General features: G+C 38.6%; 1 protein-coding gene across 10 annotated transcripts in view; it reads right to left on the reverse strand.

The window, feature by feature from the left end:
- Window positions 1-18697, reverse strand: part of PCCA (propionyl-CoA carboxylase subunit alpha) — a 291279-nt gene that overhangs the window by 207246 nt on the left and 65336 nt on the right. Inside the window, exon 2 of one of the 10 annotated variants that reach the window (XM_075137878.1) lies at window positions 17143-17199. The exons of the other annotated variants lie outside the window; for them this stretch is intronic. The gene's annotated coding sequence lies outside the window, so the exon portion shown is untranslated. The remainder of the gene's footprint in view (window positions 1-17142; window positions 17200-18697) is intronic. 10 annotated transcript variants of the gene reach the window in all.

The raw sequence follows: 18697 nt of genomic DNA on the forward strand, positions 1-18697 counted from the left end.
ATTTTTTTTTACCCAATACTAAAACACCTGTAAAATGCTTAAAAACAACTTGTTTCCAGCTGATGGGCAGTTTACTTAATACCAACACTAACACAATGGCAAACATTCAACTTCTTATATCAGAATTTGTATCTTAGTATTTCGTCTTTCTGACATACACTTGTGCTGCATATGTTAGGGTTGCCAGATAGTTATAGTCACTAACAATAAAAAGTAATTTGCTCAAGCTTTGTGTATTTATGCAATGGTATGACCACAGAACAGACATAGGAAAAACATGTTTTTTAAGTTGGGGAACAATGTCCTCCTATTCCATGATCTTATAAGAGCTGAGTGCTCCCAACATGCTTGGGAGTCACTGTTTTCACTGTCAGCAGCTTCCTAGCAGAAAGAGCGTAATAGCAGAAGCTCTGCGTAGAGAGCTTCCTATCATCCTAGGTAACAGGGTGCTACAGATAACAGAGGAAAGACCAGATAAGTATTACAGACACTAGGAAGCTCAGTGCAAAGACACCCAAACCAAATGCAGAGCATCAGTTTAGCTACATCAAAGGCTTGTTAGCTTCAACTCACAATGAACCATCTGGGTTTTTATCTCAGCCCACCTCTTCCCTACTGCAGTAGGCTTATTAGCTCAGCAACTCAGTAATATTGATTTGATAAATAGTTGTCTTACAAACACAAAGCTGGGAAGACTGCAATAGGAGGGAGGAAGGGATAGAAGACCAACACAAGGGTCCAGATCTATTATAGTGCTAAAGGATCTGAACACTAAAGGAATTCACTTTTTAAAGAAGGGAAACAAGAAGCAAGGAGTTGATGTTTGAAATCATAGTGACACAAAGTTTGGAGCTGACCATTTCAGAAACAACAGCAGATTACAACCTGAAAACGGATGCTTCATTCCCTCTTAACAAGAGTTTTAAATAGGTGCCTGCATACACCTGGAGGTAGGGCAGAGTTCCCTTCTGTCATCAGACCATATTCCAATCTCAAAAAGCTTTGTAGCAAAGGTTCACTTACATACTTGGCCACTGGAGATTGTGCTGTCCCTCTTTTCTCGCCCCAAACCTGGAAATACTTTGTTTCTACAGTTTGTGCCATAACATTGGCATTTGCATCCTGGTCAATGCCACTTCCAACTTCACCATATATTGCTTCCTCTTCCCACCCTCTTCTCGAGGTCTACCATCAAAAACATGGGCTCTCCAGAGGTCATCAAGATAGTGGTTCCAAAACTTTTGCTTTCCAGTGAAAGGCACATAGGGGACATCTTGCTTGACTTACTGTCTCTTTTCACTGCCTTGTGGCATGGACTTTCGAAGTGCCCAGTTCATTTCCTGCTCCTGTCCAAGCAGGTAGTTGAATAAGAAGAGGACAACACAATTCAGGAGAGATTCATGAACTACCTGAGAAGGAACACTCCAGGCCATTTCAAGAAATGAATCTGCTGCATACAGTACATTTCTTATGTGAATCTTGTAGAGCTGCAATATTCCATGTGGATACAGCCAATACTTATTAAAAATTAAGTACTAGATTATGTGCAGCAGATTCACATTACTCATTTGAATGCAAATATCACCGGGTGCAACCTGTATCTTTGTCTTTTTTTTTTTTTTTAATGTATACTTTTAACATCCAGAATTTACAAACTGCACTCATCTACACATGCACCTCTTGGCTTTAACTGCTTTGAACCTTCATACCTTACACAGAACTGCTCTTTAATTGTGAACAAGCAGCAGCTTAGTACCACCAGCTAGTCCCCTATATGGTTAGTCAATTGGGGTAGTCATCATATCCAGTTATTTCCCAGCAGCAAAATCTGAAACAAAATAGTTAAACTCAATGTGGTATCACAAGATAACTGAAGCCACATAACTCTGCATGCTGCAACATCCTTAAATCAAAAATAAGTTAACAAACCAAGGGGAATCCACTGGTTTCCAGCCAATACATCAAACCATCTCTTACATAGAAAAGGTGTACATTCTCTGACATGACTTGCAACTAAATTTAGCTAAGCTCCAAAAAAAAAAAAAAAAAGACTTTGTCAGCTTAAGGCACTACTGGACAAACTCTTGCAAGTCTTGCTACAATAATTTAAGAGCCCATCACTCGAAGATGCTTGCTCCAGCCTTCTGCCAAAGCTTGTCAGCTCATCACCAGAAAGGTGCCCCAGCTTCTTCATTGCCAATATTCACATGTAATGTACTAAATGACCTGTTCAAAACTCTAGTGCCTGATACTGAAAATACCAAGAATAGACCATAAGAAAGAATACGGCAGTATCATCTTCAGCTCCGACAAAGATTTATCAGCACTCATCCATTAGCATTCTTAGTTTATGAAACACATGGAAGTGGTGAAACTGTGCAAGAAAAACTTCCAGTGCCTGATAACAGTCTGTCCACACACAGATTTGCCAGTGTAGCAGCAAGCACTAGAACCTCTCCTGTACATACACAAGCTTACACACTGCATATCAAACAAGTTGTTCTAAAAGTTCTGTTACTCCTCCACATGTTCGGCAGCATACTCCAGCCTTGAAGACTAATTATCTGGCTGCACGGAACATATCAAGTTTCATCACAAACATGCACCAGCATTTTCTTTAGAAACATACCTGTGATACCTGTGTATCACTACTCTACTTTGCATAGTCAAAGGTACAAACAATAAGGAATATTTTATAAAAGAACAATTTCAGAATACATTCCATGCTAAGAAAGTTAGTTCTTTCTTTGATTAAGAAGTAGATATTGAAGAGTTTTCCCCAACACCCCTCCGTTTTTGAGAGCAGCAATAGTTGGTTTAGTTGTAGACCCTTAAGAATCACAAGCAGTTCATTCTCTCTCCCCTCCTTTGTTTTTCTCCTCAAGCCAGACTTAAGCCTTATTCTACCCTCAGGGAACGCAGGACCCCAAATATAGGAAAAATTAATCAATGTCAAAGTAGGACAAGCAAAGGCAAGATTTGGAAAATCCATTTGGGAAGCCTGTGGTTGAGCTGTAAGTCACCTTCGCAGTCTATCAACCATGTCTGACTGCTCTGGGTACAGAGTGGGCCAAATGGACCTATGCTAGCATAAATCGCCATCCTCCCAATGTTTGGAAAGGACCTGTCCTTCTGACAAACTCTTGTGGACCTGAGGTGACTGAAGAGACTGGTCCTGGAAAAGGAGATTCCTTTGCATCGCCTCCTGGAAATTATGAATGCAGACTTTCACAATTACTGTATTATACAGTCAGTAGTAGATTCAGCCTCAGTAACAGCATGAGCAGAACTAAGGACAGAAAGCAGGAAGGAGAGAAAACTTCATAATAAACTTTCATACACACTAGGCTCCCCTGGCAACATACACTTTTCTGTGGGCTTATGAATATGTGGCAAACCAGCCAACTCACTGCCAGGCCTCTCAGCACTGCAGGAAATGATTGAACAGTTCCAACCCAGCTTTAGACAAAACAAGTGATATTAAAACTTTTCTTCTTCTTTTACCATGTTAGTTATGGACAATTAAACACACTTTTTGGTGTCCTCATTCAAACCAAGGTATTTGTATCTGCACATAACACCAGCTTAACATGAGCAGCTCCAACCAACAAAGAGGTATGCCATGTACAAAAACCCAGCTATGAAGAATCTTGTGTCTTCTCCTTCACGCTCATTTGGTGAGGGAATTCTTCCACTCTCACCATGCTGATGTGGCAAAACACACTGCAAGTGCCCAGCTGCTTCCAGGTATAAGAGCCCCTATAATTATCTTACCACACAGAAGCAATGCAATAATGCAGGCTTTGTGCTTGTTCCCTGGTACCTGAAATGGTTAGTTGTAGGAAAATGTTTCCCATCTCCGAGGAAGAAATGGCTGAGAGGATGGAGATATCTTAGGAGCAATTGTAGCTGCTCTACCTTATTGAAAATAAACTTTCCCGTCTAAACACAGAGCTGGTTTTAAACAAGCTCATGAAATTTACAGGAAAAGCCAAATGATCTGTTGCATACAGCCATCAGATCATATGTTCTCAAACTCAGACTTACATATGATGTTTTCAAGATTACCCAAACTCAAGGTGCTACTTATCGGAAGACAGTAACGGTAATTCACTCAGGAGAAAAAGGCTTAACCCCAGCACCCCTGGCTGGGTAGGCTCAGAGCCTGCAGTCTGTCAGGAATAACCAGAGAAGCAACTGAGCCAACCTAGTTGCTTTTTCCCCATTCTTTTTCCTGCACATCCCTACCCACAGTCCTATCTATCCCCTTTCTCTAGGGCAGGCTCTGGCACTCCTCAGTTGACCAACATGGCAGACGATGGCCAAGTTTTTTTGTGAGAAGTGTTTTCCATTGCTTTTGTGAGTTAAAATTAGCTAAACAGAGAAGCTTAATGGGCATTGGAGGAAGGACCACATAAGCTGCTGGAGCATGCAACTGGGAACAAGAACTTCTTTTGGGTGAAGGCACATCCTCAACTCTCAGGTATGCAGGAAGGGGACTGCATGCTGCCATATCGGCTTGCTTTTGTGTTCGAGTCTGCATTTCTGTTTTAAGGTTTGTTTTAAAATAAAGTATGTTGTTACTTCTCTGAGGAGCACTGTTTTAATCATAGAATGGCTGAAGTTTGAAGCATCAAAGCCACTGCTTGAACCAGCTCTTTGACATGTGCTGTCAAGTAGTGGAACAACTTAGGGGCAGAAGAGAAGCAGAAGCAAGTTTCTGTTGCAGTGAGATAACAGCAAGATCAGCAAGTATGATCATCTTACTCAAGAACTTATTGGTGAATGAGATTATGAAGGAAGGTCCACAGATAAGAACTCCAGTAGAAACTGTTATCATAGCTCTGGTTTTCAAAGGGGTTTTCTCCCAACCCTCAAGTTTTCTTCACAGGAAAATCCGGAAAAGGTTTCCATGAAATACTTGCATGCAGCTGATGAATTCTTTCACTGTTGTACTGAGGAATGACTGCCTTAATTTTTCTGCCCTCTTGACACACAGCCAGTCAAGGAGGCAGATCCAATGGGGAAGGGAAGGGGCAGAAGTAGTCTGGTAATCACAAACAGTATCAGAGTTCCAGAAAAATCTAAATCTTCCACAAATAGTCTCCTGTCTACAGCAGGGACTGATAGCTCACCAGAAGGAAACAGACCTGTACATGCAGCTGCCTGGAGCCACGTACAAAGCAGAGCAGGTAAGCAGCACAGCTCACGGATGACTGTAATAGCTGGGCTCAGAAGCCTCCAAGTTACATGGGGCTAAATGCAGGGCTGAGAAGCAGAGCTGGCAGTAAAAGGAAGGTCCAACAGAGGTTTAAACAACCTAGAAAATAACCAAGCAGAACAGAAAAATCCAGTTGAAGTGGCCAGATGAAACATCCAAAGACAGACAAGATTCAGGAGTCCTACCAGAAAAAAAAACAGGCACACTGACATGTGTTGAAAGAGGTGGGGACGCAACAGATCACCTCGCAATACAGGAACTTCCCATTCAACGCTGGGAAGGAATCCCCTTAAGAAATATACTATAAGAATATATTACAAGAAGCATCCACTCAATAACCTAGGAAATGCTGAACTGGTAAAATGCTCTACAACAGAACGTGGTGGAGGTGAAAGAATGCCCTGAAGCTTTCCGAGACGCACAGAAACAACCTATCAGCTCAAACAACTGGACCCTGTTGCTGCTATCCTGAAGGCTCAGAATAAAGAACATATACAGGAACGACCAATGATCTGCCCAGGAATCAACCTGTAAATTTAGTATTAATAAATAGAGAATTTCATTCTATGCAGACTTATTTTAAGCTGGAAAAGACTTGAAACAGCAACATGCCTAGGTATTGTCATGGATCACCGAAAGTAGTAACTCTCCAGCAGGTAGACAGTGATAGCAACTAGCCTGGGAAGTAAAAGGTTAATTGGTGATTGGGAAAGTGACAGAGTCAGATGCAACTTGCTAGAGGAAGGAGGTGGTGGTGAAGAACTGTGCTGCCCAGCCTACCAGACCTCATTGCTTGTTCCAAGTTCTGCTTCGAAATAAAAACTGTTACTTGGCTCCAAAACACACTGCATTTTAGAAGCCAGACCCACCACGCAAGCTATGTCACCACCTGTGACATTATACTGTGCCATTTTAAATATCTGTAACTCACTGTCTCAAATAGGAGTACATACTGTAAGAGAAAGTGATACGTTGGAAGTGTTTCTTTAGAAAGGAAAAAGCTGGCAGAATGAAAAAGCCTTACCTGAAATTGAACACACCTGCAAGAAGTTTGTCTCACTTCTTAAAACTGAAATTACAGAACGCTAAAGCATTTCCACAACCACTACCTTAAGTAAGAAAGATGATGATTGCTGGGCAGCAATACTAAAAAACTGAAAACCCGAATACACTAATTTACTTGGAAATAAACCAACACAGATGCCAGTTTCCATGTTTAACCTCTGGCATGGGGAAGGAGATGTGTAACAAATTCCCTTTAAGCCATTATTCTAAGAAATAGATCTCATTTATTTAATCTTGGTGTGAATCTGTTCACGCTGGTCTGCAAAGTATAGTTTAAACTATGCAGAGCTATGAAAATACATTAATCAGTTACCAGAAAATCTTGTACTATAGTTAAGTTCCATCAGTATGATCAGACAAACTTCTGAAGGACCAAGTGAAAACAGGCCTTATCCAAGCTCCAAATATGCCTTCTTTAAAGCAGGCTAGGAATACAATACAGGAACAGCATATGTTTATATATCATACATAGATAGGCATATTTATGTTTTTCAGAACGTAGTATATGTATATTCAAATTTTGGGGGTGAGAAGAGAGAAATCAATCTGTTAGACTACTCTAAAGCTCGGCTTAAACAAAAGGCACAGTTGCTGAACCAGTATAAACACAATCTAGGGCTACTTAACTCCACTGTCCCAAAAAAGTGTGCACCTCTCAGAAAAGGTGTATGACCTCCTGCATAAACACCAGGGAGCAGCCAGAATAAATCTAGATAGTCAGCATCACCTTAAGCACAAATGCTGCATAGAAAATAGCTCTTAAATGAACTCCAAAGTCATCTCCTTTTTAATTCCACGGAACTGATAAGTTTACAGAGTCAAAACTGTAAGAATAAGACTAATCTGTATACATCTTCCTTAACAAGATAGAAGTTGAACAACTATCATAGAGTATATGTTCAAAGGGTAAATCAGCTTGCACTGATTTAATTCTGCATTTTAAAACTTAAAAAGTTTCATTAACCAAACATTTCATAGTGTACTTCTAAGTGGAAAAAAATGGTATTCAGCTTCCAGGTCATATCTTTGCAAATGAAAAGAAGCACAGAAGCAGCTTTTTCCAAGGACTCAAAGCTACAAGACACTGTGAGAAGAACAAAAAGTACCTCTGGGGCTCTATACTTGTAAGTTTTCACTTTGGATCTGATCATCAAGCTGAAGTTTTACTTGGTAATTTCACTTTAAAACAGTTTAAAGCTTTAGATGGTCTACATACTACTTTATGTCTTTGTCCAGAACCCAAATGCAATATTGAGTTATCCAAGTTTTTAGAAACATTTCTCAAATACAAACTATAAAACTTGAACATAGAGTAGTTTGTATGACATGCCACTGTCAACAATGAATTGCTTCATCACCTATAAAGCATTCCCCACACACACACCACCCAATGCAGAGGCACAGGAACTCAGCCCTGCTGTGTTGCTGAGTTTCGACTATATCAGTAGCAACGAACACCCAGAAAATTTGGGGAGAAACAAACGAAACTTAAGAATTTTCCCTGGATGGTTTCCATATTGCTTTTCTTCACTTCATGGCATTGAAACCACACTTGATTTTTACATGATAAAAGAAATCTGTGGAACTAATCCTAGAAACCTCTTTCTGTTTCCTTGCTTAACACCTCCAGGCGACAGAAAAGACAAAATGCTTCATTTGCATCCTTAAACATTAGAAACTGCGAATGAGCCTTTTCAGCTGCAAATGTTATTGCATCTACATTTCCAGAAGAGAAAGAAGGTTAAACAGCCTACTCAGGTTTATGTTAACTCATCTCTTTTTAGCACCGTGAGCAGCACAAAGAGCAGAGAATGTGGAAGCTTAACAGCCCAACCTCTTTCTTCATTACGTTCAATTAGATCCTGGAAATGGATATAGCTGCTGACTACACGAAGATAAAGAGAAGAAATCAGGTATGCACAAAGGAAGTGGCAAACACTAACAAGTGTAATCTTAGTCTTCCCAATCATCTAGCCTCATGAAGACCATTTCATTTTTCATGCAACAAAAAAGTTATATCAGTTGCATGACCACACAAGATTTTGCCTGATGTAAAAGCAGTATTGTTTAATCATTAATACAAACTCTTAGTTTAAAATGTAATATGCCAGTGTGGCACAAAGCCATCCTGACCACGTTGGTAAAGTAAGAAAGATTCCTTGCTTGAGGTGCTACATCGCACTTCATCTTATCAATTAAAGAATAAATTTGAACCACAGTCAAATAGCTAAACAACACTATTAAGCTACTTTATTTCAGAATACAATTAAGTAGAGTTTATTCTTCAAGAGTACTAGGTCTCCTGACTGACAACATTTTTTTAAATTAGGATTCAACCTACGTGGTATTTTTAATTTGTATGGAGTGAAAAAAAGCACTTGGAATTACTGTATTGAATTCAGTAGAGAAAGTTAGCAGCACTTAATTCTCTAAGCCATTTGGCTTTCCGTCTGGAAGAAGAGTCTTCAGCTTGGCACAGAACACTCAATTAAATGTTTAACACAAAATATACATTTACTTTAAATGAAAACCAGGCACTCATGGAGAAAAAGCAGGACAGAATGATGAGAGGGAGAAACAGGGGAGCATCCTTCAATCCAAACCAATACCTCGCATTACCAAGGACCCAAGTTTACCATATAGAAAATTTTGTATATGTCAAACTACTAAACTGGAAGTTTAGTAGGGAAGACAAAGGGAACAACATAAACAGTTCAAAAACCTGAATGTTAGAGCAGATGAAGGAAATGCATAGGCACAAGATATATTCTTTATACAGCCATAGTATTTCTCCTGTCCTACAGATGCATGTGAAGCTTTGCAAATGAATATGGAACACAAGCTTATAGTCTGATTAGTAAGTGCTCTTTGCAACGCCTTAGCTTGTGTTTTTCAACAGGAAAAAAGAGACATAAGAATACATTTAGAAGTCAACAAGTAATGAAAAATTAGGACTGTGTTACTGAGATGTAATATTGAGCTTGCAGTCAAAGGATATTAATTGTATGCCTGCAAAAAAACCCTTAATAATAAATCAGAACCTGGAAAGAAAAAATTCATGTTGAAAAAATCTGTCTGGTATTTTTCCAGACATTCTACAATGCTTTCAAAGTTAGATGACCATCATTATATTTACACTGCATATTCAGAAATCAAATTAAAACTTAAGATGACTGTCCAAGCTCACACCACCCTGAATTTACTGATGAGTTAAGCATCAGGAACCATGGTATTGATAGCCAGGAAGATAAACGACCCTAGAATCATGTTCCTAATAACCACTCTGCATATTGAGAAACAGAGTTGAGCAAAACACACAACTACATTGAAAAGTGTCATTTCTCAAACACTGTAAAAGACAGACACTGAATAAGCAACACTTCATAAAAACAAGGCTTTTAAGCCCACTGCCCTGACTGAATTCTAACATGGATAACTCCATTCTACCCACCTACAGCTCCCTTTTCTCAGCTGGCTGGTGTAGTTTAGGATCCTCCCTGTCCTCACATGAAGGCTACTAATTTACTTCCTGCCAAATAGCTGCCATCGCTGTATCAAGACAAGGTGGTATTTCTTCCGTAGATGTAGCCATCCTCAAACTTTTGATAAAGACTGTTTTGAAGACCTTCAGAGAGAGTTTATAAAGATGCCAGAAACTACAAGATGCAGAGCAGACCAATGAGTTCACTTTAGAAAACTGGAAGCATCTGCATCTTGTTAGTAAACTGGAGTTATTTTCCCACAAGAAGAGAGCCATTAAACAGCACTAGATTTCATTTCTGACATTCAAAAAACAACATCATATGGTAAATAGGCATATTTATTCAAAAATAAATATAAATCTGTCAATCACATTAATAAACATTAGCTAAGAGCTAAACAAGCAGTAAATCAATCATATCAACAACAAAAAACATTTGTTTGGGTTGGTTGTGGTTTAGTTTGTTCTCACCCCGCCCCCCAAACCAGGTTTAATTCACTGACCCAACATACTGCCTTTTACTAAAGCCAGCATATACTGACCCTGCAGTTACTAAAAAAAAAAACCACACAAGTAAAGGAAAGATAGGACTGGGGCAACAGTTGCTCCAGATTAAAGCCATTATAAAAACCTCAAGGACAGGATGCTGTCCCATAGGTCATAGTAAACTGTCACAGAGTAGTGATCCAAAAAGACAGTACCCCTACCCCAGGTCTCAGTTCCTCCTGCCTCTTGCACTGCAAGCAGCATCCATGCAGCTGCACAGCCATCAGTCTGGGAACCATATCAGCTAAGAACAGCTAAAGAGGCAAGGGGTGCTTAGAGATTTTGAGGGAAAGTCCCTAGAAGGGACAGTGGCAGTAGTGACAACTGTCAACAAATACACTGTCACCAGACATATAATGGGGTACATAGGGGAAAGTGTGCAGAAAAGGTATAGGCAGGACTGAACAAGGTAGCATGACTGAAAATTACATTTGTGGCCAGAGATGCCTGTGGCAGAGTCACTAACAGGCAAGAACTGGGGGTTACAAAGGTACTGCCCTGGCAATGGTGATAAGATGACTGACATAGGAGGTGGCTGCAATCTATAATTGGCAAGGGATACTGGAAGAAGGTGGTCAACACAGGAATGGGTAGCCCAGAGAGGCTGTGGAGTCTCCATCCTTGAAGATATTCCAAACCCAACTGGACGTGGCCCTAAGCAACCTATTGCAGCTGATTCCGCTTTGAGAAGGAGTCTAGGTCTCCGGAGATCCCTTCCAAACTCATCTACTCTATAGCCCTAAGTGAAGAATATCAGGAAGATTATTATCTCTGGCCAGGTGAGGAGGGTTACAACAACCAACAGTATAGAGAACTTGGCACAATCCTTGTTGTTAAAAAACAAAACAAGACCTTCTTAGATTGTCTGGGATAAAGGGATATGGATCTTCCTACTGAATCTCACAGCATCCATTTCTTTAAGAGAAAGTAGAGCCTGGTCATACTGATCTTTCTTCTCTAATAACTGGTGGTGCTGCTGTCTAGCCATTTATTTCAACCTCTGTACTAAAGTATGCTGTTCCTTTAGGTTTGCAGACAAAAGTGATACCCATTAGACCAATGAAATAATTGTTTTAAAACAAAAAAATTCCATCCAAATGTTCCCATCTCTAAAAAATAAGCTCATCCAATTACATTAGGAGGCCACCACAGGATGCAGCACAGGGCTGGGAAGACACAGCTGGGGGAAAGCAGGAACAAGAGGGAACTCCCTACAGCAGCACTGGTATGGAAGGACTTGGGAGAAGCAGCTACAGTCTGAGGGAGAGAGGATGGTAAAGTAGTATTTCTGTGATGCCCCCTCATCAGTTGAGCAAGCACTAGTGTACATATGGGATAACATCAGACAACACAGCCATAGAAAAGATACCACTTCACAGAATTCTGTTAAGCACTACTGTCTTAATTCCTTCAGTATTTATTTGTAAAAGGATGCATGTAGTAGTATTACTAATAGAAGATGTTCTTATTTAAATCTTACACACAGTTCCTTGGAGAAAACTGTGGTCTAATTACCCTGTAATGAAAGATAACTAGTTCTTACAGCTGCCCACTGGGAGAAGTCCAATACACTGCATTTAAGCAAACGAAAAAATCCTTGATTTTTTTTTCCCCCTTTGGAAAGTGTTCTAAGAAAATTCTGATTTTTTTCTGTATGTTCTAACAGTCTTTGGTACTTACATAGCTCTCGCTCCGATTTCTATTTATGCTCAACTTACATTACATTAGATTAATTACATTAGATATAATTACATTACATTAGATATAATTACATTAGATTACAACTTACATTACATTAGATATTATGGGTAGAGATGTGTGTGACACTGTTGTCCTCTTAAATGTGGATGTTGAAATAAAATTAAGAAAAAAGGCTCAGGTGCTTTTGTAGCCAAACCTAACAGAAAAATATTACTCCTAATTTTGTTATCTTTAAGTAATGAGACTTGTATATACAAATTCAGATTTTCCACCAAGCCCTGTTCTTACTCTCACATATTCTTGAATGAATCAAACAAGCAGATTTGGCCCTTTGCCTTCAGTTTAAAATAAGAACAAAAAACTACATGCGATCATAAACACCACTGAATACTATAAAAGTTTCAAACTATTTTAAAAGTATATGTATATTATACTTCTTGGCTAGCATGAGGAAATAACAGTGGAATTGCGCATATTTAAATCCATTGAACAAAACGTGATGGAATAGCAGTATTACAACACTCAATGCTATAACTTTGGGATAACAACTTCTCACTATCTCAGTGTCATAAATAAAACAAGTCAATAACATGTATTGATACGTAGTACTAGAGAATTTATAGGCACTTATAACGAAGCAATCCATGAGATCCCCTTGCGGCTCTGCTCCCTGTGAACCACAATCATTCTGAGCTCAGGATAATGTACACTATGACAAAAATACCTGCGATGTGTTCCTGAATATCACCACCTCTGGATCTGAAAGATAAATTTTGTGGTGGCTAAGGGCAGAACAGCTTTTTGGAACATACACAGTCAAGTTCCTCCCTCCCCCTCCCAACAGATGGGTCTGAGAGTTGGACAGCCTGGCTTCACTTGTGCTATAAAGTAATTAGACAAACAAATCTGTATCCTGTAAATAAGCATGTGCTTGAAATTAACCATGCTTAAACAATTGCAGCATGAGGGCCTAAATTTTAGCCTGTAGAGGAAATCAGCCTATTAAATGATGGCAATCTTTCTTTTCAAAGGTCTCCACAGAAATGGCAAGGGGAGGGGGGAGAGAAACTTGGGTAAGCAGAGACTAGTCAACTATCAACTTTTTTTTTTTTATTAAATGCAAACTGGTGTCTCAGGAGTGCTTAAGATGGTAAATACGACTACCCTGGAAAACTTTCTATTTTAGTATTTCAGCTAAGTTATATGAAAATGGTAAAATGCAACAGAAATTCCAGAAGTCCAACTTCTAATTTATCCACTGGGCTAGAATTACTTGGAAATTCTTAGCAAACTGGATTTTCACTCGTGAATTGGATGTTGAAAAGTATGTGCAAATAGATGGTGTTCCTCATAAAGCTACAGGAAAAAATCCTTAAAGGCAGAATATACTCTGAGAGATTAGCAATGAAAAAGCAACAATGGGTATATACAAAAGGCTACATTTAAAGAAAGCGATTTCATAACTTAATTTATCTGGAGCATCAAATACACCAAAAAAGTTTCTTATCCTGCTTTTTTATACCCATCAACATCGTATAGGACATCTGTAATGGCCACATCCTGGATTGAGACAAATTCCCAGAATCTGCCACCTCACTCACCACCTACCTCCTGCACCCAAGAGAGGTAATGAGACAAGGAGACACCATGATATTAGTAACGGAGAACCCTGTGTGCACAAATGCACACAGGGAACAAATGCAGCATGCCAGAGCAACTGTAATCCCAACATGCTGTAACTCCCGAAAGCCCGATTTTACAGTCTCAAAGTCCCTTCAACATCCTTGTGGTCACCTGCTAACAATATAAAGGTAGCAGCAAGAGGCTTGATCTGATGGGCTCATCTAAAGAGGGAATGAATAGAAAATTTAATTGCCAGCAGCCAGAAGTGCTGTACCATGATAACTAAGTCGATCTAGTGCACATAGTGACACAAAAGAGTGGGGTCCTGACCTCTAGGCTTCTAATTTTTCACACCTAGCCCACTGCATTTTGCTGGTGCTAGCACTAACTTCTCTTTCTGGATTACTTTTAAGCTTGCTCTAGATGACTACATAAATAGTAGTCCCAGCACATGGGAGATGGCAGGAACATGTGACCAGGGCCAACACCTCCTTGCAACAGCAGGACACTGTTTAGCTTATGGAGACTGTGAAACTGCACCTTTGCACAAATATCCACAAGACAGAAGAGGGTATTGTGGCTCCCATTCCTTGCTTTGCAGGAACAACCCAGGTATCACTGGCAGCGTGAGCTACAGCAGGACTTGAAACATCCACTCTGGAGTCCCAGGAGGAGGAAAGGCCACAACAGAAAGGAATTTGCCATGCAAGCTCTATACCATCCTCCTAAAAAGTAATTGGTCCCATCATTGAAATATCTAGAACGATTAACACTGCCTGTTAATCACTTCTTAAAAGAAAGATCTTTTCCCAGTTCCAAAATAAGAATGCCTTTCATCAGGTGAAAGGTGGGAGGGACCTGCTTCAAATTAGAGATTTTGGCAAGCTTCAGAGCTATTGCTGAAAAACATTTCTGCATCAGCAGAACTCCTTCCCCAAGCCTCCTTAAGGCACTACCTGAATCTTCACTGAAACTTGACATACAAAAAGTCTCAAATGGATGCAAAGTAAGCATGATATTCTGAATGTAAAGGATTAGCTTGGCAAAGTTTTAAAACAAATAAGAATCACCATTTCTAGTGGGAAATACTTGGTTAAATACTGTGCCATGATGATGTCTCTACATTATCCTAATACAGGATTTCATTAACTGCTCAGAGACAAGTTAAATTTATTCCTTCCCCATGCCCAAATTTCAGTCTGTGTATATTTTTGAACAAAAACACAATCTGAAGAGTGTATTTATTAGCCTCTGTGTGTAAAATTAATGCTCATCATCTCTCCAACAAATCAGAAATTCAAAAACAAAAATCAAAACTAAATGAGTACTGACAAGAGAGCTAGAGATACCAACTATGCAAAAAAATGAGCTAATCTGACAGAAGATACTCACATACAGAAAACAGCTTATGAATTAGAGCTGGTGCTCAAGATGGACATTTTTTGGAAGAATGAACAAAGATCCTGGTTCCCAAGATTTTCAATAGAGGAAAGAAATGTAAAAATAAGGAAATCATGAACTCATGTCTGGAGTAAATAATCTTTTTCACTCTGGATATAAATACATTCCAAAAGAATTCAAAAATATTATGTATAGGAAGGGGAAGTTCCAAAAACACTGAAACCAGACCAACACTGTCACTCTTTCCCAGGCAACTATGCCCTCCAATTTTGAGGGCTACAGTCCAGATACCAGGTCCCTAATCCTATAGGGTTTTATGAATTGATATCAAGAGCTTACCCTTTAAGAAGACAAAATAAAAGCTACATTAAGTAGTCTCTTAAGCTTATATTGCATCATAAATATTTAACTATTTAAAGTTAGAAAGTTCTTGTCCTTCGTTGCTCACATTTTAAACAAGGTTTCTGCTGAAAAATTACTATAAATTAAGTGGACAAGACTCTTCCCATTAGAGAAGCTTGACAGGTAACTTAGAAAAGAGGAGAGACGAATGCCCATATCTTTGAATGCTGCTTTGCCTGGCCACAAGGACTGCTTGCATTTCTCCATTTTCAAAAGAATGGTGGGAGTTGAGATATTTTTTGTGGGAGCAGGGATTAAGGTTTCCTCATCTAGAGCCCAAGGCTTTTCTTCCCCATTTATTTTTAGCTTACTCCTTTTTCTTTTCCTTCAGATGCTAACAGAATTGGAAGGAAGGGAAAAAGGCATAAACCAGCTTTTCATTACACATGTGCATATGACATCTAGCACAATGGGCATTTAGTGAGCATAATGAGGTTCTTTGGATTCTGCTCTAATACAGGTAAAGTCAACAGACATTAGTAATACTGTAATATAATTACATTTATTATACTCTGCAACATCCACCATTAACACTTAAAATAAAAAAAATGGAGTGTCATTTAAGTGTTAAACAGTCAAGATGTTACAATCTCGTCGTTTCTATCTTTGCTCTTTCAAGCAAATCTTTGTTCAGGTCCAGGACTATGTTTTCACTGCTATTTATTCTTCGGCTTTACATCAGCAAACACATACAGCAATCTTTGTGCAAAGAGCAAATCTCTTCATTGCAGATGTATGAATGGTTGATACAGGAGTTCTTGCTGTTTACAAAATTAGAACTACATTGACTCTATAGATCTCAAGTTCTTCTTCCAATGTATTATATTTCAACCAGTTTATGTAAGTGTACATATTTTTATAGGTATTTTACACTTTTACTGTCTTATGATGATTCTCTCATTGGTCCATTTATTACACCTTTTCATGAACAAAGTGAACACATTTGTGAAAGGACAGCTTCTGTTTTACTCACTCATATGGAGCTCTAGTTCCACAATAAATCTGGAACCCATGGTTTTAATCTCTGAAGAAAAATTAATTTGACAATGCTTAATATATTAAACATTTTTCTCTTGGTCTGAATACATATATCTTTTGTACTACTATGATATGTCCTTGTAATCCATAGAGGAGTATATGGATCTCCACACATACTTTTTAATAGCCAGTTTAAGTTTTAAAAATGACATGGAAGATTAAGGCCCTTAATAGTGTTGTTTCTGTACAATAGTTATCCAGCAAATGCCAGCTGCCTTAATAATGGAAAGTTACAGTATATAAATAGTTCAGACTTTTTTTTTTTTTAAATCACCATGACACATTTAAGCAGAGTTTCAAAACCCCTTGAAGATCACACTGGATCCTTGTTTTAAGAAAGTGTCTCCATTGTTGGCTATTACTATGCAGATAATGTAGCTGAATGCTAAATTCCTTTAAAGTACGCAATTCAAAAAAGCAACAAGACATACCAACTGCTTGATGCCTAACAGCATTTCCTTTCCTGCCTAATAAAGAAAATGTCAGTTATTTTCCATTCTTTAAAAATTAACTGCTCCAAAGTCCACCTCAAAGTCATCATCCCAGAGCTCTGTGACATTTTGAAGACTCGGGTTCAGGTTTATGTAGTTTGCAGTTGTACAGCATACCTGATCAGTCTCAGTTTTGGCATAATTAACATAAAGTTACTGCATTAAAATGATACCTGTAGTTTTGACTGTAATCTTCAGAATATGGTCCAATGTGCATGTGAAACTTCAGGCTGTAAAACAGTAACAAAGGCCAAACTCCAGCTATCTTCTCATTTATAGGAATACAAGATCAAAACACGTATCTTATAATCAAATAGGAAAGTAAGCAAAAGTTAAATTTAGACTCTTAATAGTAACATTAATTATTTTACTTCATTCATTTTAACAATGGCATTCAAATATCACAGGAACACAGGCTACAAAGTTTTATTTATCCGTGCTGAAATCTAATCATTATCTAACTTTTTCTATTGCCAAGTTCCACCTCCATTTCAACTCCTCTAACTTATCCCTGTAGTAGCTTTTCTGTCCAAATATTTTAGGAAGGTTTCTCATTCCTAGAATGGAATCCAATCATCAGATTTTATTGTACTCTAACAGAGCAAGATACAAACATGTTACACTTGAAACTCCTTAAAAGGGAATAATATTTTATCATTCAAAAAGTCTCTGTTTTCTTTCACTACTTTTTAGATGCAGTTGTGATGACTGCATTTTTATAGTATTGTGTATCAAGACTGATGTGCCGTTACATGACATTGAGAATACCTGGCACTACAAATATTTCATTCATGGAGTCACACATTCAGTAGAAAACCATTCCTGCACTGAATGATAATGCAGACTTTATAGAAGTTAGCTGGATTGGAATCTTAATACACAGACAAGAACTTTTGAGGGGGTTGGTTGGGGGTTTTTTTTGCTACTCTTCTGCTGCTTTTTACCTGGTTTTAAATTTTGGCCCCAAGTTTCCTAGTCTCCAGTTCTGTGGAACACCAACTATGAAAATGGATTTGTGTATTTCTCCTAAATCATACAGTAGTCAGAAATTGGGGGGGGGGAAGAACACCAGAAAACAGACTCAATGGGGAGAGGGGAAGATAAAATTTGGGTTTAACTGCAAGAAGAATGCCTGGTGTTTAAGTCCTTATGAATAATACTTTTTCCACAGAAATGTGGCAGAATGCTAAAAGTGGTATAGACTTCAGTTCATGCACGAACATACTGCAGATACTTTATCCTTACAACTTCAATTTTAGGCTGTAATGGAAAATTCAAATTGTAAATTCAAAGAAAAATAGTTCTGTAGCTTTCTGGCACTTGGGGCTAGAATAACAGCCTGAATTATATTCAAAATGTAATAAGCAAGTATGTAGTAACACCACTTTCACAGATACAATATCTGTACTCAATTCTTCAAGCTGTCCGTTATGGATTTTTTTGTGCTGTGAGGTATGCAGTGTGTCAGATTTTTATCTTTTAATTTTTAAACAAAAGCAAATATTTTAGCATTAAGTATTTGATATTAGAAGAACAGATACTGCACTTAACACATTTAAGTTACATTCGAGAGGAAAAGCACTGACAAAAGCAACAGGCAAATCACCAGAAATAAGCAGAGCAAAAACACTCTAGGAAACCAAACACGAATTTATTTTCAAGAGTGTCTTTAGCTTCTTGCCATAGGAACTGTTTGAACCTCCCATCCCTTTAATTGTGGAGGCTACT

Source organism: Calonectris borealis, chromosome 1 (assembly GCF_964195595.1).
Source record: "Calonectris borealis chromosome 1, bCalBor7.hap1.2, whole genome shotgun sequence".
NCBI classification, from domain to species: Eukaryota; Metazoa; Chordata; class Aves; order Procellariiformes; family Procellariidae; genus Calonectris; species Calonectris borealis.